The sequence below is a fragment of the Phyllobates terribilis genome, unplaced genomic scaffold, assembly GCF_046119375.1.
Source record: "Phyllobates terribilis strain yellow unplaced genomic scaffold, ASM4611937v1 Scaffold_5__5_contigs__length_657084704, whole genome shotgun sequence".
NCBI classification, from domain to species: Eukaryota; Metazoa; Chordata; class Amphibia; order Anura; family Dendrobatidae; genus Phyllobates; species Phyllobates terribilis.
Window position 1 is genome coordinate 74431858 of NW_027362765.1, and position 27831 is coordinate 74459688.

Below are 27831 nucleotides of genomic sequence, written 5' to 3' on the forward strand. Positions count from 1 at the left end.
CAGGGGCTGTACGCAACGGACAGCTGCTTGCCCTGAAATATAGGGATAAGAGGGATATTTTTGTCCTCAGCTCGAGCCACACAGATGCCACAAGGGCCACTGTAGAACTAGGATCCACCACTCCGAAGCAAAAACCTGTGTCAGTCATTGACTACAACAAACACATGGAGGGTGTGGACCTTGCAGACCAGGTTCTACAGCCATACCAGGTATCAAGAAAGTCCTATACCTGGTATAAAAAGTTGGTTATTTATTTGTTTCAGGTGGCCACATACAATTCTTTTGTGTTGTACAAAAAAGCAGGAAATTCAGATCCTTTTCTTGATTATCAAGAAAAGGTAATTGAAAATCTTGTCTTTCAAAGTGTTAGCCCCGCTCATCCATTAGAATCTGAGGATGTGAAAAGACTCACTGAGCGACATTTTATTGCACTTATTCCAGCAACGGAAACAAGAAGGAACCCCCAGAAAAGATGTCGTGTATGTACTAAGAGAGGAATGAGGCATGATACCCGCTACTATTGCCCACAATGCCCATCATTGCCAGCCTTATGCGTCACTGACTGCTTTAAAATCTTCCACACAGAACCACGTTTTTAAACTGTAAAAATGTATCCCAATTTGTCATTCAAACATTTGATTCATTTAGTGAATGACACATTCGAGTAGAGCTCACTTAATTTCCAGGGGGGGGTTCTCCAGAATCTAAACCTTCCATTGCGTGCTTGTTTCTGGAAATCATCCATTGAGTTAAAATGGTCACTAAACGCATAGATGAATTCCCAGAGGGGTGTCATTTCCAAAATGGGGTCACTTCAGGGGGTATTCTTTAGCTCTGGTACTCTGAAAAGTGCCAGAACAGCATAATCCCCCCTGAAGTGACCCCATTATGGAAATGACACCTCTGTGGGAATTCATCTATGGGTTTAGTGACCATTTACCTATCTACTTATTTTCCCACCACTAGATTAATTTATACAGAGGAGTAGATTGTAAAATTCGGTCACTTGTTGTGGGTTTCCTCTGTTTAGGCACCTCAGGGGCTCTCCAAATGCAACATGGCGTCCGCTATCCATTCCAGTCAAATTTCCATTCCAAAAGTCAAATGGCGCTCCTTACCTTCCGAGCCATGCCGTGCACCCAAACAGTGGCTTTGCACCACATATGGGGTATCAGCGTGCTCAGGAGAAATTGCACAACACATTTTGGGGTCCATTTTTTCTGGCTGCCCTTGTGAAAATTAAAAATTTGAGGCTAAAGTAGCAGTTTTGTGTTAAAAATGTGTTTTTTTATTTTCACACTTCAACATTATAAAATTCTGTGAAGCCGCTGGGGGTTCAAGGTGCTCACCACACATCTAGATAAGTTCCTTGAGGGGTCTAGTTTCCAAAATGGGGTGACTTGTTGGGGGTTTCCTCTGTTTAGGCACCTCAGGGCCTCTCCAAATGCAACATGGAGTCAGCTATCAATTCCAGTCAAATTTCCATTCCAAAAGTCAAATGGCGCTCCTTACCTTCCTAGCCATGCCGTACGCCCAAACAGTGGTTTTGCACCACATATGGGGTATCAGCGTGCTCAGGAGAAATTGCACAACACATTTTGGGGTCCATTTTTTCTGGCTGCCCTTGTGAAAATTAAAAATTTGAGGTTAAAGTAGCAGTTTTGTGAAAAAAAGTTAAATGTTCATTGTTTTCTTCCACATTCCAAAAATTCCTGTGAAGCACCTGAAGGGTTAATAAACTTCTTGAATGTGGTTTTGAGCACCTTGAGGGGTGCAGTTTTTAGAATGGTATCACATTTGGGTATTTTCTGTCATAAATGTTTTTGTAAATTTTGTTGTAAAAATGAGAAATCGCTGGTCAACTTTTAATCCTTATAGCTCCCTAACAAAAAAAAAATTTGGTTCCAAAATTGTGCTGATGTGAAGTAGACATGTGGGAAATGCTATTTATTAACTATTTTGTGTGACATATCTCTCTGATTAAAGGGCATGAAAATTCAAAGTTTGAAAATTGCAAAATTTTCAAAATTTTTGCCAAATTTCCAATTTTTTCACAAATAAACGCAAGTGATATCGAAGAAATTTTACCACTATCATGAAGTACAATATGTCACGGAAAAACAATCTCAGAATCAGTGGGATCCGTTGAAGCGTTCCAGAGTAATTACCTCATAAAGTGACAGTGGTCAGAATTGAAAAAATTGGCCCGGTCACGAAGGCAAAAACAGGCTCTGGCGCGAAGTGGTTAACAAACAGATCTAATTTATAGCAGCGAATAATATCAATTCTCACTAGACAGGAAACAAAAGCACCTACTCCCATTGGATTCTGGGAAATAGATAGATGCTTCTTTGGAAATAGCCAAATACCTTGTAAGGCATGGGTATAGCCAAACTACATGTTGATATGTCCCTTATTTTTAAGAAAGTGCTAGTGCATTGGACAGGTAGATTTACAATTATATATATATCTTTATGTGTATCCTTCTTGTGTCCCGATTATAGAGATGTAAAAGATACAAACCTGGAGGGAATCATAGTAATAAATCTAAATAAACTATCACTGTAATACGTTTTGTAGCCAGACATCAATGTTTATCCCTTTAAGAGAATTTATATGTAGTGTCCAAAATACTGGAATGGCTTAGGGTCACATGGATGAAGGACTCTGTGTCTATATGTAAACTATCTCACAGGTTAGACTCCCTCAAAAGTTGAGTGAACACATTGTCACAAACAGGACATTTAGGATACATAAAGCATGTAAAAAGAAATGAGTGGTAAAGAGTTAAACTCACTGCTAATGATGGATCTGCACGTGCATAAACCCCAACAACGCCGTTTCGCCTGATGCTTCTTCCAAGGGGCGTTAACAACTAAAGGGGAAGTGCTCTTTAAATACCCAGGAGTCCGAATCTGACCAATCACATCAGAATTGTCCCAGTCAGGAGGCAAGGCACTGAACACCCAAAGACCGCCCGCATGCAATGTGACCTCGGTCTGAAGGCGCTGTGGAACGCATGGTGGAAAGTAATCTCCAAAAAACGTTGGAGTTCAGAGTCTAAACAGTGATATAAACGTTGTCCCTGACTGTTCAGACACAAATATATCTGTTTAAAAGAGTCTGGTGTAGGCCAGATAACTAGAACTGTGGTTTTGCAGCTCCACGGGTCAAATCTCTGTATTATCCTGCTTTTGGCATTTTTTCCATAAAAAAAACAGTAATAGTGTCTCCCTGACTGTTCAGATACCAATATATCTGTTTAAAAGAGTCTGGTGTAGGCCAGATAACTACAACTGTGGTTTTGCAGTTCCACGGTTCAAATCTCTGTATTATCCTGCTTTTGGCATTTTTCCGTAAAAAAAAACAATAATAGTGTCACCCTGACTGTTCAGACACAAATATATCTGTTTAAAAGAGTCTGGTGTAGGCAAGATAACTAGAACTGTGGTTTTGCAGTTCCACGGGTCAAATTCTCTGTATTATCCTGCTTTTGGCATTTTTTCCGTAAAAAAAAACAGTAATAGTGTCTCCCTGACTGTTCAGACACAAATATATCTGTTTAAAAGAGTCTGGTGTAGGCCAGATAACTACAACTGTGGTTTTCCAGTTCCACGGTTCAAATCTCTGTATTATCCTGCTTTTGGCATCTTTTCCGTAAATAAAAACAGTAATGGTGTCTCCTTGACTGTTCAGACACAAATATATCTGTTTAAAAGAGTCTGGTGCAGGCCAGATAACTACCACTGTGGTTTTGCAGTTCCACGGTTCAAATCTCTGTATTATCCTGCTTTTGGCATTTTTTCCATAAAAAAAACCTGTAATAGTGTCTCCCTGACCTTTCAGACACAAATATATCTGTTTAAAAGATTCTGGTGTAGGCCAGAGAAATAGAACTGTGGTTTTCCTCTTCCACAGTTCTAATCTCCTTTTTATTAGCCTTTTTCCATTGATAGTGCGAGTGTAAGCTATTTTACTTAATTTACAATGGGCAAGGCGTGTGGCAAGGGACGTGGAACTGGACGTTCTGGTGATGGTGCGTGTAGAGGACGGGGCCGTGGCCAAGGTGAAAATGTGCCACAACCAACAGCCACATCTTCTCGCTCCCACTTCTTGACCGAATTACTAGGTAAGCACACTACAACAGTATTGCGAACTGATCAGTGTGAACAGGTTATTAATTGGATAGCAGATAATACTTCCAGTTAGCTGGGCACCACCATCTCCGGTCGGTCTTCCACACGGTGAAGTTTTAGTAGCCGTGAGTCTCGACCGCATACTCCTCCTCACCCTGATACTCCTTCCTCCCACAATGCCGAGTGTCGTCAGACAGCAACTGATCCCACACTTGGACACTCTGAAGAGCTGTTCACTGGTCCATTTCCATATTTGTGCCCCTCGCCTGCACCACTTGAAGTGGTGGAAGAGGAGATCCCATGTAGCGATGCCCAAATATTTGAACAGCCACGGCCAGAGGAAGTCGACGCTGGCAATTTGTCACAAGAGGTGGACGATGACGAGACACAATTGACACAAAGTGAGGAGGAGGATCGTGGAGCGCAAGTGGAAGAGGAGGAGGTGGTGGATGATCTAGTAACTGACCCAACGTGGCAGGAGGACATGCAGAGCGAGGTCAGCAGCACACAGGGGGAGGGAGGCAGAGTACCCCAACAGGCAGGAAGAAGCAGTGTGGTGGCCGCACACAGAAGGCGGGCAACAGTTGTCCGTAACACCAACACGAGGGACGTTGCCAGTACAACCGGTAGGTCTTCCAGAGTCTGGAATTTTTTTAAAGACTCTGCTGATAACCCCAAAAAGGCCATTTGTACCACCTGCCATGCCAGCATCAGCAGGGGTGACAAAACTACCAGCCTGACCACCACCAGCATGATCAGGCACATGGCAGCAAAGCACCCGACTTTGTGGGGCGAACCACAGGGTCCACGACCAGTGTCAGCGGGTGTCACCACTGCTTCTTCCGCTGTTGTGCATGTAATAGAACCCCCTGTTGTGCGTGCAAGGCAATCCCCTGTCCATACTGCATGCAAAGATGCCCCCTCCTCTCAGTCTTCACTTGTTATGGCAGTTTCTCAAGAAACAGCATCAACGTCCACGTCCCACCGCAGCGTTCAATTGTCCATATCCCAGAGCTTTGAACGAAAGCGCAAATTCGCAGCCAACGCCCCACAGGCCACAGTCCTAAATTCGCACATTTCACGACTGCTTGCGTTGGAAATGCTGCCTTTTAGGCTGGTGGAGACGGAATCCTTCCGCAATCTTATGGCGGTGGCCGTCCCTCGGTACTCGGTCCCCAGCCCACACTATTTTGCCCGGTGTGCCATCCCCGCACTACACAAGCACGTGTCCCAAAACATCTGCCGTGCCCTCCCTCAACAATGCAGTTACTGGGAGAGTCCACCTGACAACGGACACGTGGACAAGTGCTTGTGGCCAGAGACGGTACATCTCCCTGACGGCACACTGGGTAAACATAATGGAAGCCGGGACCCAGTCGGACCTTGGGACGGAACACATCCTCCCCACACCGAGGATTGTGGGCCCTATGTCAGTCAGAGTTGCCCCCACAGTGTACAGCTCCTGCGCATCATCCTCCTCCTCATGTTCTGCCTCCATCTCAGATATCACGACATCAGTTACAAGCTGGAAGCACTGCAGTACTGCCTCAGCCAAGCGGCAACAGGCTGTGCTGAAACTCATAAGCTTAGGTGATAAACCTCACACTGCTTGTGAGTTTTGGACAGCTGTGAAAGAGCAGGCAGATCTGTGGCTGAGACCGCTGAACCTACATCCAGGCATGGTCGTGTGTGACAATGGCCGTAACCTGGTGGCGGCTCTGAGGCGAGGCGAGATCGCACACGTACCATGCCTGGCTCATGTGCTTAACCTCGTGGTTCAGCGGTTTCTTAAATCGTACCCCGAGTTACCAGATCTGCTCGTCAAAGTACGCCGCCTGTCAGCTCATTTTCGGAAGTCGGCTACAGCTTCCGCCGCCCTTGCTGTGTTGCAGGAGCATTTGCAGCTTCCGGCACACCGACTGGTGTGTGATGTCCCCACACGTTGGAACTCACCCTCCACATGTTGCAAAGGATTTGTGAGCAGAAGAGAGCAGTTGTGAAGTACCAGCTGCAACAAGGCCGTCGATATTCAGGTCAGACTCCACACATAAGACCTCAGGAGTGGACCTGGATGTCTGACATATGTACCATCCTGACAAACTTTGAGGAGTCCACCAAGATGGTGAGTGGCGATGACGCCATCATTAGCGTCAGCATCCCACTTGTCTGTCTTTTGCAACGCTCTCTTCAGAGAATTAAAGAGGAGGCATTGCAGCCAGAGTATGATGAGATGGATCAAGAAGCCGTAATGGGCGATTACTGTTAGGACTGCGAATATTTTTAATTACATTTTGGCCATTTTTGCCCTCGTTCAAGATGGTGTCTTTTGTCTCATGTGCCCCTTGTCTTCCTGCTTTATAACTCCACCCCAGCCTCTAATTAGTGCTAGAGTATTCTGCCTGTGACCTGTTTCTGGTGGTTTCCTAGTTTCCTGCTCTGTTCTGCAGACTTGTGTGGATCTTCTGTTACCTGCTCTCAGAGATTCTGCTGCATTCAGTTGTTACCTGTATTCCTCCTTCTCCTGGCTGCTCCTGCTGCTACCTCTGAGCCTCAGTCTTCACCTGCATTCTGCTAACAAGTAAGCTGGTTTCTGCTCTGACTCACCTGCATTAGATAGCTGTAGAGCACGGGACTGTGCTGCACTATCAGGGACTTCCTACCCAGGCCTCCCTGGATTATCTAATATATATATTGTATGGACTTCCTTGCATGGACTTGATAAAGACTTCCTTGTTTTCTAGCATCCTCTAGTGTGAACTGTGCTTTACAGATTGCTTTGCTGATTGCATTTAGAGCACGGGACTGTGCTGCATTATCTGGGACTTCCTACCCAGGCCTCCCTGGATTATCTAATATATATTGTTTGGACTTCCTTGCATATATATATATATATATATATATATATATATATATATATATATAGTGTATGGACTTGATAAAGACTTCCTTGTTTTCTAACATCCTCTAGTGTGAACTGCACTTTACAGACTGCTCTGCTGATTGCATTTTCCCCTGAGTGTTTATGGACTTTGAGTTTTCGTCTGCACTTGTTTGAAACACCGTGTGTTTATAATATACACTTTGACACCTATGAGCTGTGTTCTGTTGTATCTTTGTTCCACGCAAAAAGACTCCTGTGGTAGCCATTATAATTATTACAATTACACACAGCCCAGCCTCATCTCATCCCAATGTGCATTGGGGGACAATGAGGGAGAGGAGGAGGAGGAGGAAGAACAGGAACTGGTATCATGCGCTGTAGACGGTAGTACCTGTACAACTGTCATACAGTCGGTTCAGCGTGGGTGGCCTGAGGACAGGGGTGAGGAACAGGAGAACATGGTCAGTCGTCATCTTGGTGAGGACACAGAAGTCTTGCCCGTTACCAGTCTGGCACGCATGGCTGACTTTATGTTACGCTGCCTTAACCATGACCCTCGCGTTGTCAAAATGTTGGGTGACAGTCATTACTGGTTGGTGACACTTTTAGACCCCCGCTACAAGGAGAACTTTCACTCTCTTATTCCTGAGGTGGAGAGGTCTACAAAAATGTGGCAGTACCAGAAGGCCCTTGCTGCAGAACTGTTAAAAAAATTCCCATCTGAACACGCTAGCGGCAGAGGTCACAGTTCGTTGACCAACCAAGGCGTACAGACGAGAGAGACGCAACTCCAATCCAGCAGAGGCAGGGGAACACTGTCAACATTCTGGGACAGTTTTCTGAGACCCGCCCAGCTTACAGGCCCTGAGGCGTGGGGTACTCTCACAAGGAGTGGAAATTTTCAAAAGATGGTGAGGGAGTACCTTGCCGACCATACCAGCGTACTCCGTGATTCCTCTGTGCCTTTTAATTATTGGGTATCCAAGCTGGACACTTGGAATGAACTCGCTCTGTACGCCTTGGAGGTCCTGGCCTGCCCTGCCGCTAGCGTGTTATCGGAGCGTGTTTTTAGTGCCGCTGGGGGAATTATAACTGATAAGCGCACTCGCCTGTCAACTGACAATGCTGACAAGCTGACCCTTATCAAAATGAACAAGGGCTGGATTGGGCCAGACTTCTCATCACCACCAAATGACAGCAGAGTAACAAAGTCAAATCCACTGTGTTATTTCGGGAGGTGTATTCCCATGCACCGCTTCACACCCACACATGGGTATACGCTTCCTCATTTCGGCTGTTTGCTCTTCTCCTTATCCTCAGCCTCCACCACCACTATACCACCAGGGTGACCGTGGTCCGTGTTGCCAGCATTGCAAGTTCCTCCGTCCTAATTTTTGGCAGCTTTTGGTTGGAAGGCATAGGCAAAGACCATGGGAGAACCACTCCCCAATAATTGGAATAATGTTTTTAATATGCTGTACTGCATGGCTCTTGTAAGGGGCATTAAAACCGTCTTTTTAAGCTACTGTGACCTCCACCACTCTTCCAAGGGGCATTAAAACCGTCTTGTTAAGCTACTGCGACTTCCAACACTTTTCCAAGGGGCATTAAAACCGTCTTGTTAAGCCACTGCGACCTCCACGTCTCTTCCAAGGGGCATTAAAACCGTCTCGTTAAGCTACTGCGACCTCCAACACTTTTCCAAGGGGCATTAAAACCGTCATGTTAAGCTACTCTGACCTCCACGTCTCTTCCAAAGGGCATTAAAACCGTCTTGTTAAGCTACTGCGACCTCCACGTCTCTTCCAAGGGACATTAAAACAGTCTTGTTAAGCTACTGCGACCTCCACCACTCTTCCAAGGGGCATTGATATTGTCTTTTTATTCCACTGCGACCTCCACCATTCTTCCAAGGGGCATTAAAACCGTCTTGTTAAGCTACTGCGACCTCCACCACTTCTCCAAGGGGCATTAAAACCGTCTTGTTAAGCTACTGCGACCTCCACCACTTTTCCAAGGTGCATTAAAACCGTCTTGTTAAGCTACTGCGACCTCCACATCTCTTCCAAGGGGCATTAAAACCGTCTTGTTAAGCTACTGCGACCTCCACGTCTCTTCCAAGGGGCATTAAAAATGTCTTGCTAAGCTACTGCGACCTCCACCACTTTTCCAAGGGGCATTAAAACTGTCTTGTTAAACCACTCTGAACTCCACAGCTCTTCCAAGGGGCATTGAAATGTTGTTTTTAATTACCTCTAACCTCCACGACTCTTCCAACGGGCATTGCATTTCCTCCTAGTCAGCTTTTGCTTTTCAATGCATAGGCGAACACTAAGGGAGACCCACTCCCCAATAATGGGCAGAAGGTTTTTAGTATGCTGTAATCCATGTCTGTTTCAAGGGGCATTGCAGTTCCTCGTAATTTTTGGAAGGCCTTCCATTCACTGCTTAGGCCAACAGGGTACAGGAGACCCAGTTGCTATAAATGGAAAAAACGGTTTAGTTAAGGCCCTCTGACCTCCATGTCACTTCCAAGGGGCATTGGAGTGCCTCGAAATTTTTGGTAGGCATTGCACTCACTGTATGCCTTATAATTGTGTAGCCGAAGCGCTCCTTTTGGTACAGAAACATATCCTACAAGACATGTGTGGTTGACTGGCCTGATATTGATGTGTATGGTCCCTGTTCCTCCTGCTCTTTCTCCTTTGCCACCACCTCATCCATCATTCATCACCTGAAGCTTTGTTTTAACGGGAGTCATAGAACTGGGATAGTAGCAGGAAAACATCCAGCAATCATCAGAGGAGGTAGGATATGCGCCAAAATGCTGACCACCTCAGGCCTAGCCGCTACTACATACATGCGCTTGCATTCCAAGGAACAGAAAGCTAATGAGATGGATGGCCTCATGATCATGAATAATTTACTTGTTGTGTAGGAGGCCAACCACTGCTGCTGTCTACGTTCTGAACTTTGTGTTGAAGCCTGATTGACCCAGGACCCGCAATCCTCTATGTCTGGAGGACGTGTTGCATCCCAGTGTCCAACTGTGTCCCGGCTTCAACAATATTAACCCAGTGTGAAGGCGTCAGTCATATGGACCATCCCTGGCCACATTCACTTGTCCACGTGTTTGTGGTTAGGCTGTCCTTCAAATAGGGGCGGCTGGGGACCGTTTATGGACATCTGGCCGCCCCCAGGTGGCTGGGGACCGTGTGTGGGCACCCGGCCGCGGGGCGGCTGAGGACCGAGTATGGACACCCGTCCGCCCCCTGGCAGCTGGGGACCGAGCGTGGACACCCGGCTGCCGGGCGGCTGGGGACTGAGTATGGATACCAGGCCGCCGACGCAGCCATGACATGGCGGCCGGTGTCTGCCTCCACATGCCAAAAAGGCCCAATTTCAAGTGCAAGCAAGCTAGCAGTATGGTATTGCAGCCTGGGGGTGGGTGGGTGGCAGGTTGCACACTTACGCTTGCATTCCAAGAAAACAAAGCAGACGCTTCTATCATCATCATCATGCTCCTCACCTTGGCACTCTCAACTCCCCTGATGGAGAAGCCAGGGCCCACCGGAGGAGTCTTGTTCTCTGGTGGGCTCGTCCAATGATGCGCTAAAGCAGGCCAGGCTAAGAAGAGTGTGGGGGGAAGTTCCCAGGAGAAATAGGGGCCGCCAACGCAGCCATGATATGTTGGCCGGCGTCTACCTCCACATGCCTAAAAGGCCCAATTTCAAGTGCAAGCAAGCTAGCAGTATGGTATTGCAGCCTGGGGGTGGGTGGGTGGCAGGCTGCATACTTGCGCTTGCATTGCAAGGAATGGGGGAGGTACAATTGAACACTGCCCTGGGACAAGGACTTGCACGGGGATAGTTGCAAGTCTGCATCTTCTGATACGGCAAGGATCACTTCTGATGGGCACACTTTTAGGCAGTGACCTGGGTGTCAGAGATGCTTCCGGGGGTCTTCCCCATGCTGTTCCCATGTCTCTTCAGCACTGTATGCATGTGTCACACAGCACATGGCCAGATAAGGTTGTAAAATGTTAAAATGACATTTCCCGGTGAATGCATTTGTCATGGTTGAAAGCAATACAAAAGTGCAAAAACGCATAAAAAGTGCTACTTGTGAACATAGCCCAAAGTGTGAAGGAGTATTTTTGTTCTAGGTTATTTATTTTACCTTATACACAAGTCTTTACCCTGGAAAGGTAGTTCCTTAACATATTTAACAGGAAAACCGTTTCAGTTTCATTTTTGAACGTTTTATTGTGAGCCCGTAAAAGTGGCTTAATACCTCTGACCACGTTTTTGACAGCAGTGACCTGGGGGTCAGAAATGCTTCCTGGGGCGATGCCCATGCTGTCCCCATGTCTTTTGAGCACTGTCACTATCGTTTTGGGCACTTTTTAGGCTTTCTACAGACTGTCGGGGGGTGCCACTGCAAAAATGCTCGGGTCTTCCATAGACTAACATTGGGCTCATTGCTCGGGTCGAGCACCCGAGTATCACGGTGAGTTCGGCCCGAGCTTCGAGCACCCGAGCATTTTAGTGCTCGCTCAACACTAATCACCATATGTATTATAATTTATATGTCTGTACACCTCCAGTGGAGCTATGCAACTGTGTGGAAAACAGCCACTAGAGGAGGCGCATGCGCAGATTTAGATCTCGGCTCATTCTCCTGAAGCCCGCTGCCACCAGATCAATGGCTCCTGCCTCACACTGCCGGGAAACCCCCTCCTCCCAGCCCAGGCCCCTCAGTATCGCCACACTCCTGTCACCGCCGGCTTCCTGCTGTGGCGACCCTGCCTTCTGTGACATCGCTCCACCGCCTGTATGCTACATTCGGACTATAAGACGCACCCCTATTTTCCTCCCAAATTTTGGGGGGGGAAAGTGTGTCTCATAGTTCTGAGAAATACGGTATATAGAAATATACATTCTAATAAGCGTGGTGATATAATAGCACCACACATATTATAACATATACTATTTTCAATACAGTTTCAGGGCAGCTGTGTAACTGTGTGGGGCACCGTGCTATTCATATGCCTCAACCGACTAATACGATTTGCCAAATTTAGCCTTACTAACTAGCAGCAGGAGGAAACCTGGAGAGGGGAGGGACTTTTGATGACAGTCAATGATGGTGTCGGTGGACTAATAGTGTGTGGCATCTGGCGGTGGGAGTCATCAGACCATACGATTGTGATCACAATGGCAGGGCACAATGAATCATGGAGCGCCTGCAGGAGACAGAGGAGAGAGCTGTCCGGCCCGGGAACAGGAGTAAGATCAGCCTGAGTGTAGGACGTCAGATGCCGGAATGGTACTGAGAAGATGTCACAATATCCCCCCATCTTACGAAAACCTCTGGACCCTCAGTGCCAGTTCCAATGAACAAGAAATTAAAGAATATTCTCACAAACCGAGAGTCAGGGATCTTTTGTACCTCGTACTCAGGGATCTTTTGTACCTCGTAGTCAAGACTGCCCCTTATTAGGACGGGAGGGTGAACAGGCAAACATGTAATATTTTTAGTTATATTGTGGCAATGTATTTCGAAGCACTTTACAATTAAGAGGGGAAACATACAAACAATAAAGACATTACAAAGTAACACATAGTTCAACAGTTACAGGAGGCGTGAGGGTCCTGATCACAAGCTTACAATCTATAAGGAAGTAGGGGGGACACAGATAAAAAGCTCTTGTCATGTATGGTCCAGTCATCACTATAATAAATAGGGGTTATAATATAAAGTGATATGAGCAGTCATCTGTCAGTATCTGAACAGTTACTGGGTGCATAGAGGATGTGGTGACAGATGAATAAGAGGGACCAGATTCTGAGGAAATTTTAGAAAGAGTTAACAGTTAAGAACTGGATTAGTGGAAAGAGGTTATAAGATATGTGTTTTTCAAGCATGCTTAAAAGTTTGGGGGCTAGATATTTATCGAATGATCTGGGTTAGTACATTCCAGAAAACCGGCACAGCACGAGAGAAGTTTTGGAGACAGAAGTGGGAGATTTAGATTTTGGAGGTTAGTCCTAGATCATTTTCCGAATGGAAAGCACGGGTATGGTGATACACAGAGGGAGGAAATGTAGGGTCGTGCAGAATTGTGGAGAGCTTTGTGAGGTAAAGAGATAAGTTTATATTGTACTCTGCAGTGGAGAGGTAACCAATGCAATAACTGGCACAAGGAGGAGGCATTGGTATAGCGGCTGGACAGAAATATAACCACAGCTGATACATTCAGGATGAATTGGAGAGCAGAAAGTTTGGTAAGAGGGAGACAGATCAGTAGAGAGTTGCAGTAGTCTAAATGAAAATGAATAAGAGCGACAGAAAAAGATTTTGCAGTTTCAAAGGTGAGAATAGGTTGGATTTTGGAGATGTTTTAACGATACAGATAACATGAGCGATTGAGTGATTGGAAATAGGGACTGAATAAAAGTTCTATGTCAAATATGACGCCAAAACAGCGAGCATTCTGCTTGGAAGTTATGGTTGAACCACCCAAGCCAATTTCAACATGAAGTAAAAGGTAGGTTATAGAGGGAGGGAATGGGAGGAGGTCAGTTTTGGAGAGATTCAGTTTCAGATAGAGGGAGGACATGATGCTAGAGACAGCAGACAAACAATCCCTGGTATTTTGTACTAAGGTGGGAGTGATGTCAGGAGAAGGTGTATAATTATGTACCATCAGTATGCGGATAGTACTGGAAACCAAATCAGCTGATAGTTTATCCAAATGGGGCAGTTTATGGAGAAAAGAGGAAATGGCTTAGGATTAAACCTTGACAGTAAGTGGAAGGTTAGAGAAAAAAAAGCTGGCAAATTATACAGTAAAGGAGTTGTCAGAAAGGTAGGAGGAGAACAAAGAGAAAGGTGTCCGTGAGGCCAATAAAGCAGAGCATGGTGAGGAGAAGTTGATGGTCCACAGTGTCAAATTCTGCAGAGAGACCCAAGAGAATCAGTAGGGAGTAGTAACCATTGGATTTGGTTGTTAATAAATCGTTAAGAGATTTTAGTAAGGGCAGTTTCAGTATAGTGTACAGAAAAGAAACTGGTTTGTAAATGGTCAAGAAAAAAGTTATATGAGAGACAGTGGATTAGACAAGAATGTACCAAGCATTCCAGGAGTATAAAGATGAAGTGGAGATTAGAGGCCGGTTATGATGGAGTGTTTGAATGAGGAAGGAAAGCATCCCTTAAGAAAGAGAGAGGTTATATATTTTAGTTAGGTAGAAGTGACAGTTGGGAGAGCGACTCAAGCAGATGTGAGGGAACAGGATCATTGGTGCAGATTCTAGGGCAAAAAGAAGTGAGGAGCCTAATAAATACTTATTGTCTGACAAGATCAAAGATGGAAAGTGAACTTGAGGTGCGGCAGGGGAGGAAATCCAAGCTCTCAGGGGTTTGTGCGAAAATGTCTTGACGGATATGGTGGATTTTTTTCTTGGAAATAAGTGGTAAATCGACAGTACTGACGTTGGTGATAGGGCCCTGTACTCTAAAGCTCAAGAGGGTATGGAAAGTTTCGAAGAGTTGTTTTGGATTGACGGATAGTGATGTGATGAGAGTGGTGCAGTAGGATTGGATTATGGAGAGGAGAGTTAAAAGTTTTGAGCATGAATTTATCGTGAATGAAATCTTCTGCTGAAAGACATTTTCTCCACTGACACTTGGCACACCTTACGCACTGCTGGAGAAAATGTGTTTGCAGCACGTGCCAGGGTTGCTTGTTTCGAGTTGTTGTCAGGGCTGCGGCTGCTCTCTGACTTCCTCTTGATGTTCGGTTTGTCCGAAGGCAGGGACAGTGATGCCGGTGCTGATTGGGCACAGGGCTCATGTGTCATAACAACCGCAGGACAGCCCCGGGAACACGAGTGCCAACATTACTGGAACGGCGCCAGCACGGGAGCTAAGTATCAGTGTTTTTATGTTATCGGCGCCAAACATTGTGATTGAGAAGGTGTTCTCTTTTAGTGGACAACCTCTTTAAGGTTTGAGAGTTAGGCAACCCAGGCAAAGGAACAAAATGACACTGATATATCAGTCCACAACCACCTAAATAACAGTATTCCCTTAAGAGTGAATGAAGTCAGTAATGAAGCCTATGGAGAGGTGGTTGTAAGGACTTTTTGGAGTGGGCAAGGGCTGGAGGAGTCTGGCGTGACGGGTATGAGACGTTTTGGCTCGGCCACAAATTTCACAAGCGAGCACATATTTTTTACAATCTTAATCTATAGTTTGCTACCAAAAATACATGGCCACAAGTTGAAGAGTATTATTATTCCCATGGTGACCTATGAGAATTGATTTATGGGATCCCTGTAGGACTCACAGATGGAACTGAGGAGGAACAACAAACAATTTATGGGTGGGAACATTATCGGGGGCTAACTCTTGGGATCTGTAGCTATCCTCTACAAGATATATATAGGGACACAGAAGATATAACTATGGCAAGAAAAGGAATTGGTACTTAGGCAGCTGGATGAGATGGACAGAAACGTCAGGAAAGCGCCTCAGCTTTTATATTCTTAGTCTCAGGTCTAAACGTCACAACAAAATCAAATCTTGAAAAGAACAGAGCCCATCTAGCTTGCTTAGGGTTAAGTGACTCTTATGTTTGGCACCTTCGTAGATAGTGGCGCTATTCCTCAAAGGCCCACTTAATTGCCAATAATTCAGGATTACTGATTGTTGAGTGAGAGACGAGGAATCTTGTGAGAACACTGCTCCAAACCCAACCTCAGTCACTACTCACCTGTGTAGTTATCTGTAAGAATCTCCTCTTTCCACTGCTCATCACCCTTCACATATGTCTCTGTAGTATCAACATGAGACAGATCTTTACCCTGAAACAAAAATTATAAAAATCAAAGACAGATGGAGACGTCGCGTGGAATGATTTAGAAGAACAGAAAAGATAATTTAACAAGATGACCAAAAATGACAAGATGACAGTAGTTATTACATAGTTGCAGGTTTTCGGTATAAATCCAAACTGGCGGCTCCTAATTCTAACCAACAGTCTCCGTAACCAGAAAATTGTGAGACGATCCAGACAACATCTAGTGTCTATTATCAGCTTTACATCCAATTCAAAGATCTGCAGGCCAGCAATGCTGCAAGTATAATACACTGGAGTATACAATGATAGTAAAAAGAAAATGCCAGACGTGGTGGTGCTCAACTGTGCATCAATACAATCTTCAAAAATTACAAAATTAGAAGAAAAATTAGTCGCACTCACCATTGGTGCATTATTTTGTGCTTATTTATTTCCTAGGTCATATGATCAAGTTTCAAAATGGCACAAAAATATATTTTCAAATGTCGGGACCACTGGCGTACCCATGGCGGTACCAGTGGTGTGCAAATTGAAAGGAATTATGTTCCAAAACAAGAGCATAAAGATTTACATATAAACATCAATAGTTAACTCTAGCTATTATTCTCCAACTGATGTATAACTGTCTGTATACTGGCACCCTGTGGGATGTGGGTGTACAGGCTCTTGATGTTGATCGTTGCCATATAGATCGTTGCCATATAGAATCCTTCTTGCTAATTAAGCTGGGCCAGAATTTGTAAAAAAAAAAATCTGCATACTGTATATACAAGGGAGTTTTCTCAACCAATGAGCGTAACATCCAGTACAAGTATCAAGATAGAAGTAAATGAACCCTGTCCCGCTATTACAGGATGTACAGGTGGATTGTCTATACATTTATGCATTTTGGTAATAAAATACTAGTATGATTTTAGGATATTCTACCATTAATTGTTTTCAAAATTGTGTGATAATACCTCTCTCAACTGACAATCGTTCTCCATAGGAGTGTGTGGGATCTGAACTTAAAAATATATAGGTATTTTTATCACTTAATTGTTGATTGGCTTCAGCCATACAGTATGCATGGGACAGGGGGAACTCACTACGGGTGGAAAAAAAGGTGATTCTTGCAGCTAAATAAGAAAGGGTTCTTACTTACTCTACAGTTAGAGCAATCACACTGTGGAATGCCCAACCATCAGACAAAGCTTTTGCCTAAAGTCCCCACAGCCCCTCCTCACACCTACTCAACCCTCTTCCTCCAAAACCACCTTCTCCACCATTTCTGAAGATCAACTTTCCTCTTTACTCTCCAAATCACACCTCACCACCTGCAAACTTGACCCAATCCCATCCCACCTCATCCCAAACCTTACCACTATCTTCATCCCAGCCCTAGCCCACCTCTTCAACCTGTCACTAACAACTGGTGTCTTCCCCTCATGCTTCAAACATGCCTCAATCACACCCATCCTCAAAAAGCCCTCCCTTGACCCATCATCTCTGACTAGCTATCGCCCCATATCACTTCTCCCCTATGCCTCCAAACTACTGGAACAACATGTTCATTCTGAGCTGTCCTCCCACCTCTCCTCCTGCTCCCTCTTCGACCGCCTACAATCTGATTTCCGACCGCACCATTCTACTGAAACTGCACTGACCAAAGTTACCAATGACCTACAGTCATGGCCAAAAGTATTGAGAATGAGACAAATAGTAATTTTTCCAAAGTTTACTGCTTCATTTTTTGTAATGGCAATTTGCATATACTCCTGAATGTCAAAGAGTGATCAGCTTAACAGCAATTACTGTACTTGCAAAGTCAATATTTGCCCAGAAAATGAACTTTAACCCCCAAAACACATTTCAACATCATTGCAGTCCTGCCTTAAAAGGAGCAGCTAACATCGTTTTAGTGATTGATCCATTAACACAGGTGTGTGTGTTGATGAGGACAGGGCTGGCGATCAATCAGTCATGATTAAGTAAGAATGACATCACTGGACACTTTAAAAGGAGGCTGGTTCTTGGTATCATTGTTTCTCTTCAGTTAACCATGGTTATCTCTAAAGAAACACGTGCAGCCATCATTGCACTGCACAAAAATGGCCTAACAGGGAAGAGTATCGCAGCTACAAAGATTGCACCTCAGTCAACAATCTATCGCATCATCAAGAACTTCAAGGAGAGAGCTTCCATTGTTGTCAAAAAGGCTCCAGGGCGCCCAAGAAAGATCAGCAAGCGCCAGGACCGTATCTTAAAACTATTTCAGCTGCGGGATGGGACTACCAGCAGTGCCGAGCTTGCTCAGGAATGGCAGCAGGCTGGTGTGAGTGCTTCTGCACGCACTGTGAGGCGGAGACTCTTTGAGCAAGGGCTGGTTTCAAGGAGGGCAGCAAAGAAGCCACTTCTCTCCAGAAAAAACATCAGGGACCGACTGATATTCTGCAAAAGGTACAGGGAGTGGACTGCTGAGGACTGGGGCAAAGTCATTTTCTCTGATGAATCCCCTTTTCGATTGTTTGGGACATCTGGAAAACAGCTTATTCGGAGAAGAAGAGGTGAGCGCTACCACCAGTCTTGTCTCATGCCAACTGTAAAGCATCCTGAAACCATTCATGTGTGGGGTTGCTTCTCAGCCAAGGGAATCGGCTCACTCACAGTCTTGCCTAAAAACACAGCCATGAATAAAGAATGGTACCAGAATGTCCTCCAAGAGCAACTTCTCCCAACCGTCCAAGAGCAGTTTGGCGCCCAACAATGCCTTTTCCAGCATGATGGAGCACCTTGCCCTAAAGCAAAGGTGATAACTAAATGGCTCAAGGAACAAAACATAGAGATTTTGGGTCCATGGCCTGGAAACTCCCCAGATCTTAATCCCATTGAGAACTTGTGGTCAATCATCAAGAGATGGGTGGACAAACAAAAACCAACAAATTCAGGCAAAATGCAAGCATTGATTATGCAAGAATGGACTGCTATCAGTCAGGATTTGGTCCAAAAGTTGATTAAGAGCATGCCAGGGAGAATTACAGAGGTCTTGAAGAAGAAGGGGCAACACTGCAAATATTGACTTGCTGCATTAACTCATTCTAACTGTCAATATAACCTATTGGTCCTCATCATATGATTGCAATTATATTTCTGTATGTGATATAAACATCAGACAAACACTAATAAAAACCAGAGGCCAGCAGATCATGGGAAAATATAATTTTGGTGTCATTCTCAAAACTTTTGGCCATGACTGTACTAACCGCCAAATCTAAGCGACACTATTCTGTCCTCCTCCTCCTAGACCTGTCATCTGCTTTCGACACAGTGGACCATTCCCTCTTACTACAGACTCTCTCATGATCACAGACTTGGCCCTATCCTGGATCTCCTCAAATCTAACAGACAGGACATTCAGTGTCTCTCACTCACAGACCACCTCCTCATCTCACCCCCTATCTGTCGGTGTCCCCCAAGGTTCAGTTCTAGGACCCCTGCTCTTCTCCATCTACACCTTAGGCCTGGGACAGCTCATAGAGTCCCATGGCTTTCATTATCACCTCTATGCTGATGACACACAGATCTACCTCTCTGGACCTGATATCACATCCTTACTAACCAAAATCCCACAATATCTGTCTGCTATTTCATCCTTCTTCTCTGCTAGATTTCTAAAACTTAACATGGACAAAACAGAATTCATCATCTTTCCGCCGTCTCATTCAACCCCCCCAACTGACCTATCCATCATAGTCAATGGCTGTCCACTCTCCCCAGTCCATCAAGCTCGCTGCCTTGGGGTAACCCTGGACTCTGAACTCTCCTTCAAACCACACATCCAAGCCCTTTCCACTTCCTGCCGACTCCAACTCAAAAATATCTCCTGGATCCGCACATTCCTCAACCATGAATCTGCAAAAACACTAGTGCACGCCCTCATCATCTCCCGCCTTGACTACTGCAACCTCCTGCTCTGTGGCCTCCCTTCCAACACTCTTGCACCCCTCCAATCGATCCTAAACTCTGCTGACCGACTAATCCACCTGTCCCCCCGCTATTCCCCGGCCTCTCCTCTCTGTCAATCTCTTCACTGGCTCCCCATTGCCCAGAGACTCCAGTTCAAAACCCTAACCATGACATACAAAGCCATTCACAACCTGTCTCCTCCATATATCTCTGACCTAGTCTCCCGCTACATACCCGCACGCAACCTCCGATCCTCACAAGATCTTCTTCTCTACTCCCCTCTAATCTCCTCCTCCCACAATCGCATACAATATTTCTCCCATGCTTAACCTCTTCTCTGGAACTCTCTACCCCAACACATCAGACTCTCGTCGACCGTGGAAACCTTCAAAAAGAGCCTGAAGACCCACCTCTTCCGACAAGCCTACAACCTGCAGTAACCACCGCTGCACGACCAGCTCTACCCTCAGCTACTGTATCCTCACCCATCCCTTGTAGATTGTGAGCCCTCGCGGGCAGGGTCCTCGCTCCTCCTGTACCAGTCGCTGTCACATTGTGTTCAAGATTATTGTAATTTTTCTTGTATGTATACCCCTTTTTCACATGTAAAGTGCCATGGAATAAATGGCGCTATAATAATAAATAATAATAATAATAACAACAACAAGAGGTAGTAATGGCAGGCACTATAACAGTTTTTATACAAGGGTTGGGTTTTCCTTAGCACAAATGGCATTGTGGGTTATAATTAATTTAGTGACAAAGAATTTAAAATTGGTAGAGGAAGGTTGAACTTGATGGACCTTGGTCTTTTTTCAACCTATGTAACTATTTAACATGTCTCTGTTGGAGCTCAATCAATTGACCCTGTCCCTCCTTGGTCCTCAGTTTGTCTTCCCCCAGGGGTACAGTAAAGATTAAAGAGGTTATCTGACCCAGAAATCCTATTTTTTTTAAGTTAATCTGTGCTGTATTGTAATATATAACACCCCTATGAATTTTGTTTTTGGTTTCTACCTTTTGTTCAGCCTGAAATTCCCTTCATTCCCTGCACCCAGTTTATTTACGTTCTCCTCTCCCAGACCGGGGAGCTTGCTGGGCTTCTTTTCTAACCGCACAGCCAGAGCTAGCACCATCCCAGGCCAAAGTGTCCAACACCGCCCCCCCCCCCCCCAGTCCACTACACACTCATTGGCTGTCAGTAATCTGCCCCAGCACTAACCTCTGTCATTCATCCCAACATTATGCAACATTCATCCCAACATTATACATCATCTGTAGTGCAGCACCGGTCACTACACCTCACATCTATCGTGCTAGTAAAATTGTTACTTGTCCCCTACATTACAGCTGTCAGTGCCAGTTGTAATGCATTGGGTCCATTCTGTGTCCAGTGATGAGGCTCAATGTCTGGTAGTTTGTAATGAAGATTTAATGTGGCATCATTAATGAGATGAGAGGTCTGGTAATTACCCCATGGATGGGAACCATGCTTGTACTTCATGTACTACAGGATGCACAGGGCTGCGGCTGTGTAATGGAGCAGGCACAGCTTGTTACATGTAGTAACAATGTGAAGTATTTGGGCTTCTTGATAGCAGCCGGGCTGAGAAGTCTCATCAATTTGTTTCCCATAATTATGTACGTTATGGGATGTACGTGAACACTTACTGATCGCCGTCTTTCCAGGTTCCCATCACTGCTCCAGTTTCCTTGAGCCCATGTGACCTGAATTCAGACCTGCTAGATGACACAGGGATTTGTGTGTGAACCAGAAGTCAATGTAAGTCTACGGTGTCCTGTTCTGAGTCTCATAGACTTACACTAGTAAAGCAGCTACATGGCGCTGAAAACCAGAGAAGACGGAGATCAGTGAGTATATTAAAGGGGTTGTCAGCTCTAAAGCTGCATAGAGTGACTGCAGACTTGTGAAGCCTCACAGTGAGCGCATTGCGAGGATTCTCCGATGCCGGGAGCGGTGATCATGTGACTGCTAGTATGTGATTTGCAACTTCCCGGCCACATTCCGACTAGATGGGCGCAGGCGCAGCCTCACTCAGTACACTTGCATGGAGTGAGGCTGCGCCCATCTAGTCGGCTTGTGGTCGGGAGTATGAAAATCACATACCCGCAGTCACATGATCACCGCTCCCGGTGCCAGCACCGAAGTCACAGAGTGACTGCAGACTTAAAGCTCTAGACCGGACAACCCCTTTATGGGGTCCCAACATGGGAACAGGTCATTCTTTGTGTACATCTGCGCCCATACAACACAATTATGAAGTGCCAATGGGTTGATATGATAGCCGGGAGTGGGTTGAAGACGTCCATGCCCCCCATCCTGGAGCGCCATTGGAACCCAGCCTGTGACCGGCTTCATAGGAGACTGATTTTTACTATATAGACCAATACTGAAGTACTGCAGTATATAACACAATCAATTGGACGATTACATTTTCAAATCCTCTAATGCAGGGGCGGGGAACAGTTTTTCTGCCGAGGGCCATTTGGATATGTATACCTAAATCACGTGCTAACTCCGCCCACAAAGTACGTCCTGACGCTGGCACTGGTGTCAGGACGTAATCTTTCATTGCACGCGCCTCAGCATTCAGTAGTGAACACTGTGTGTACGTGCTCACAGAGCAAGAAGAAATTAAAGGGCCTGCGGCAGTCAAAATGCAGCTGTCGGCCCAAGTACTGTGATCCCCAGGAATCTGCTCGGGGGCCGGATAAAAGTCGTCAAGGGCCTGAGGTTCCCCATCTCTGTTCTAGGAAGATTAATATATACAGTGAAAAGTAAAAAAGAAAAAAAGAAAAAGTTACCCAATTAAAAATAAGGAAAAAAAAAAAAACTTTTTGCTTTTATAGCCATTTTCTGAGACCAGTAACGTTTTCATTTTTCCGGATCTGTAACTTTGTGAGGGCTTATTTATTGCGCCCTAATATGATATTTTTATTGATACTATTTTGGTATAGATACCATGTTTTGATCACCTCTAATTGCATTTTATTGGTATGCTGTGGCAGACAAAAAAAACTTAATTTTGGTGTTTTGATTTTTTCTCTTGTTACACCATTTACCAATCAGATTAATTTATTTTATGTTTTTATAGATCGACATTTCTTAACACAGCAATATCAAATGTGTATTTCTTTTTTTTTTTTTTTATATATAGTTTTATTTTCAATGGGGCAATGGTGGATTTGAACTTGTGTTTTTTTTTATTTTTTCATATTTATTTATTTTTTATACTGTATTTAATAGTCCCCTTAAGGGACTTGAAGCTGCAATCATTTGATCGCCTGTTGTACGTTGCCATGAGCAATAGGAGGATTATTAAAAAAGCCCAGATAACCCCTTTAAGTATCTCTGAGAACCTGTTTGTAAAACATGTCTGTCATAGGAAATATTAAGAAAATATTTTCTCTCCCCTTGAAGCCCCTCTCACCCTTCCCTTTCCATCATCTGTCAGTTAACGAAGCCCGATGCAAATCGCAGCACACAGGAGAGGTGGCAAACTGAAGTGGCACAGGGCTGCGATAAATTTACACCTGGGTGAGGAGGATGCAGCTCATTTAAGCTTCAAACACACTCACAATAGCGAGGACAATTCCCAGCTACAATCTCCAGTTTGGCCGGCACGGACACAAAATATGGAATATTTAAAGTTCTATCCACCGATAATTATGGGGCCCATATTTTTTGTGGCAGGGTCGGCCAAGGAACAATATGCATAATTTTCTGTAGCAGTATGCCCCTCCGGTGAGCGGTAATGTAAAAGTACAAAATAACAGACCGCAGCTATGTCATGTGTGGTCTCTAAAGAAAGGTAAATTCATAATGGAAAATATGGTATCACTTTCGGGCTTCTGCGATCAAGCAGCAAGAAGTTATCGCAGAAGCCAGATATTTTAATAAAACCATAATCAAGGTCATCGCAGGGGAGTATGTGGGCAGGTTCCCCCTTCGGCATAAAAGACCCGACTGGAGAGAGATCAGCATTCATTGCCGGGAGCATATATTTTATATAGAAGGGGTCACGTTCAATAACAGTCAAATCAATTGGAGTGCCTCCCCTCCAGCTATACTGAGTAGTCTCTGCGAACTTTACTAGTAAGTTTCTTCTATTTATTCCCTTTTACTTTAGTGTAAACTGTATCTTCTGTATGGTAATGTTTCCTTCTGTAAAACCTTTTGTATATTTTTCATAAACACTGCCTCCCTTTTGGATTAAATATAAAATTTAATAGTCCTGTTTCTTTTGTCCTGTAATCGTCCCTCCCCCAAAGCCATATACGCTACCAGAAAGCAGGCGTCCGACCAGGCCTGTATTATAGTTCAAATTTGGTTGATGGTGGCAGTGAATAATATTAATTGGGCTACCGTGAAGCTGGCAGTAACTGTGCGGGGGCGTATACGCATATTCCATGTGTTGGAATCCGGAGGTGTGTACGCCATATACTTTCGGCTCACTTGCCGATACCTACATAGTGAGTAATCGGGATCGCGTGCGCATGAATCCCTGACAACCCTGACAGAGTGACGGCAGCGGTGGGATATTGTGTGACCTCCCCTTTGTTGTCCCTGACAATGTCCAAAGCAGAGCCAGCAGGCAAGGGAGGATTTAATGAAGAGAGGACCTCACCTGTAAATGGAGTAATTTTGTTATCAGATGATGCTATCCATTAGGTTTCTAGTAAGGTATCTAAAACTTTAGAATAAGAATCCTGAAAATTCGGACTAATGCTATAACTCAAAACAGTAATCGGTTGTTCCCCTGCAGGTGAGACCTGTTTGCTCTTGAAGCCAACTCTCGTATTTCATTTGTTTTTTTTGTTCCCTATGGATTGACCATCTAAATGGGCTGAGCTCCTTACTATTTCCTGATTAATGATATGGTTATGAGATCATATTTCATCATTAATACTGGAATCTGAGTCTGTCGTCCAATAATCAGTGAAATTCACAGGGTTTTTTATTGTTGTTCCGGAAACATTTGGTATTTTTATTCCACTGAAAAATTCTATCTTTATCAAAATCTGAGCCTTCTGTGTCAGGATATAGGGGCAGACCGCATTTGGCTGGCAGGTATTGGGTTTGTCACCCTATAGGATTAAGATCGAAAGACTATGAAAGCTGAGGAATCAATAAAAATGACTGCCATGTTCCGGGTGTAAAGGAATGGAAGATGCTCGGTATCTCTGAAATAAATTGCTGTGTGACATAAAGGTATATTTGTGATGCTGCGGGATCTACTGTTATTACAGGACATTTATGAAAAGTGCCGTAATTATATGGTTAATGCTATGGTTTATTGTATCCCATTTATGTAGAAATTATGAACTGTAGGCAGCTGGGCAGGGGAGAGTTACAGAGGGTCAACCCTGGAGCTGGGCAGGAGAAAGTTACAGAGGGTCAGCCCTGCAGCTGGGCAGGAGAGAGTTACAGAGGGTCAGCCCTGCAGCTGGGCAGGGGAGAGTTACAGAGGGTCAGCCCTGCAGCTGGGCAGGGGAGAGTTACAGAGGGTCAGCCCTGCAGCTGGGCAGGGGAGAGTTACATGGGGTCAGCCCTGCAGCTGGGCAGGGGAGAGTTACAGAGGGTCAGCCCTGCAGCTGGGCAGAGGAGAGGTACAGAGGGTCAACCCTGCAGCTGGGCAGGGGAGAGTTACAAATGGTCAGCCCTGCAGCTGGACAGGGGAGAGTTACAGAGGGTCAGCCTTGAAGCTGGGCACGGGAGAGTTACAGAGGGTCAGCCCTGCAGCTAGACAGGGGAGAGTTACAGAGGGTCAGCCCTGCAGCTGGGCAGGGGAGAGTTACAGAGGGTCAGCCCTGCAGCTGGGCAGGGGAGAGTTACAGAGGGTCAGCCCTGCAGCTGGGCAGGGGAGAGTTACAGAGAGTCAGCCCTGCAGCTGGGCAGGGGAGAGTTACAGAGGGTCAGCCCTGCAGCTGGGCAGGGGAGAGTTACAGAGGGTCAGCCCTGCAGCTGGGCAGGGGAGAGTTATAGAAGGTCAGCCCTGCAGCTGGGCAGGGGAGAGTTACAGAGAGTCAGCCCTGCAGCTGGGCAGGTGAAGAGTAACAGAGGGTCAGCCCTGCAGCTGGGCAGGGGAGAGTTACAGAGGGTCAGCCCTGCAGCTGGGCAGGGGAGAGTTACAGAGGGTCAGCCCTGCAGCTGGGGGAAGTCTTTGGAGATGTTTCTAGATGGTTCACTGTACATACAATAGACTGTAGTTGTAGTGCACATTTCCTATGTGGGGCTCTGTAGAGTGAGGTTGGGGCTCCATCTATTGCTCCTTGTTGGCACTTGAGGAATGATATTAGGTTTGCGGAAAATCTAGTAGAAAGGGAGAAGTTTACTCTATAAATAGACCCCTGGTTGCTGTTAGAGCTCATTCGTAGATTGAGAGTTGAAGAGAGAGGAGCGAAATACTGAGAAGTAAGGAGAAAGCTGGAACTGGATATTGAGCTTCTAAACTGATCCTAATACTGACACATGGCTGAGAAAATGGAGAACAGCTGGTAAGACCTGGGACCGGGTCAGAGATCTGATGAGGAAAGAGCATCTCTAGTGGCAGTGAGACGGGGTCCAGAAAGGTATCCAAGGGTTTATGTGCAAACTAAGAAAGTAAGGAGAAAGGCTATGTATAACACAGACTTGGAGTTTATAGAAATAAGTCTAGATAGCCAAGTCAGGGCACAGATCATACACTGGGAGGCAGCAGGAAGAAGGAAAGGAAAGAGCCATCAGGAAAGATGGAGACAACTAATGAATGTTCCTGCTGGATACTGTATAAGTTATGCCCCATCACGTGAAACCATTCAGTATGTGCCTGTGTTGGAAACAGATGATGTGATTGACAAGTTATGTACATGCTATTCTTTCTATATACTGTATCTGTTACATCAAGTTAATCAGTAAAATTCAGTTTATTTTCATAACTAACAGAATCGTCCCTTGTCTATAGATTATATCTGGGGTGTCTGTCTCATCTGAGTATATGCGGACATAGAGGAAAACATCTGCAGAACTGAACAACACACACTCTAAGGAACCCGTTTCACTGGTGTTTAGGGTCACAGTGCAACACGTTGGTCCGTGCGACTGTTAGGAGATGGACATACTGCCCACAATCCCCCTTGAAGAACAAGTGTAATGTTAGATTGTGTAACGTGAATTGTGATATGCTGTTGGTATAGTGTGTTGCCCGATGTTAGGGAGAGTTAGAGTGAAGATTGGGACTAACCCAGAGTGGGAGGGGCTAAGGTTAAGGGACAGAGACAGTTTCTTGTCAGAATGTCACATAGGACCCAGAGTGTATAGAAAGCAGACCTAAGGTCCGATCTATGCCACATGACATGGGTGTCCCTAACTTGAGAGAAAGAAAAAAAATCTGACCAGCACATCCTAAAAAGAAAACTGGTGTGTACAGGTGCTTACTAAGAGTAGCCATCTTAATGTAAAACTAACAAATAAAGTAGCATTCTAGCTCTAACAGGGCTGTAGAGACTCAGGCTCCTCAAATTCCATGACACCCACTCCACGACTCCGACTCCCTTATATATGGCTCATGTTTAAGTGATAAATTTACTGTAGCACTTCATCTCAGCTAAAAGTCTAGACCCTTAGATCAGGAATAGGACAGACATTTATAGGACATTTCATAACTTTCCCAAATTCTTATGAAAAAAAATATTCCCCACAAACTGCATTGAACTACTGTACCCAATTTATTATATATTTTAGGAGTCGGAGTCGGTCCATTTTATACTGACTCTGACTCCACCAAAATGGACACCGACTCTGACTCCACGGCTCTGACTCCACAGCCCTGAGCGCTAAGTATGCAAACATGAAGTATATGAAATTTGAATAGCAATACTGCTCAGGAAAATAGAAATAATTGAGAAATCTTAGCGCATAATTTGGCCAATTCATGTGTACCTGAGCAGTATTGCTATTCAAATGTCATATACAGCTGTGCTCAAAAGTTTACATACTCTGG

General features: G+C 45.0%; 1 pseudogene; it reads right to left on the bottom strand.

Annotated features, from left to right (window-relative positions):
- LOC141271468 (uncharacterized) overlaps positions 1 to 27831 on the bottom strand; it is a 339948-nt pseudogene that overhangs the window by 286159 nt on the left and 25958 nt on the right.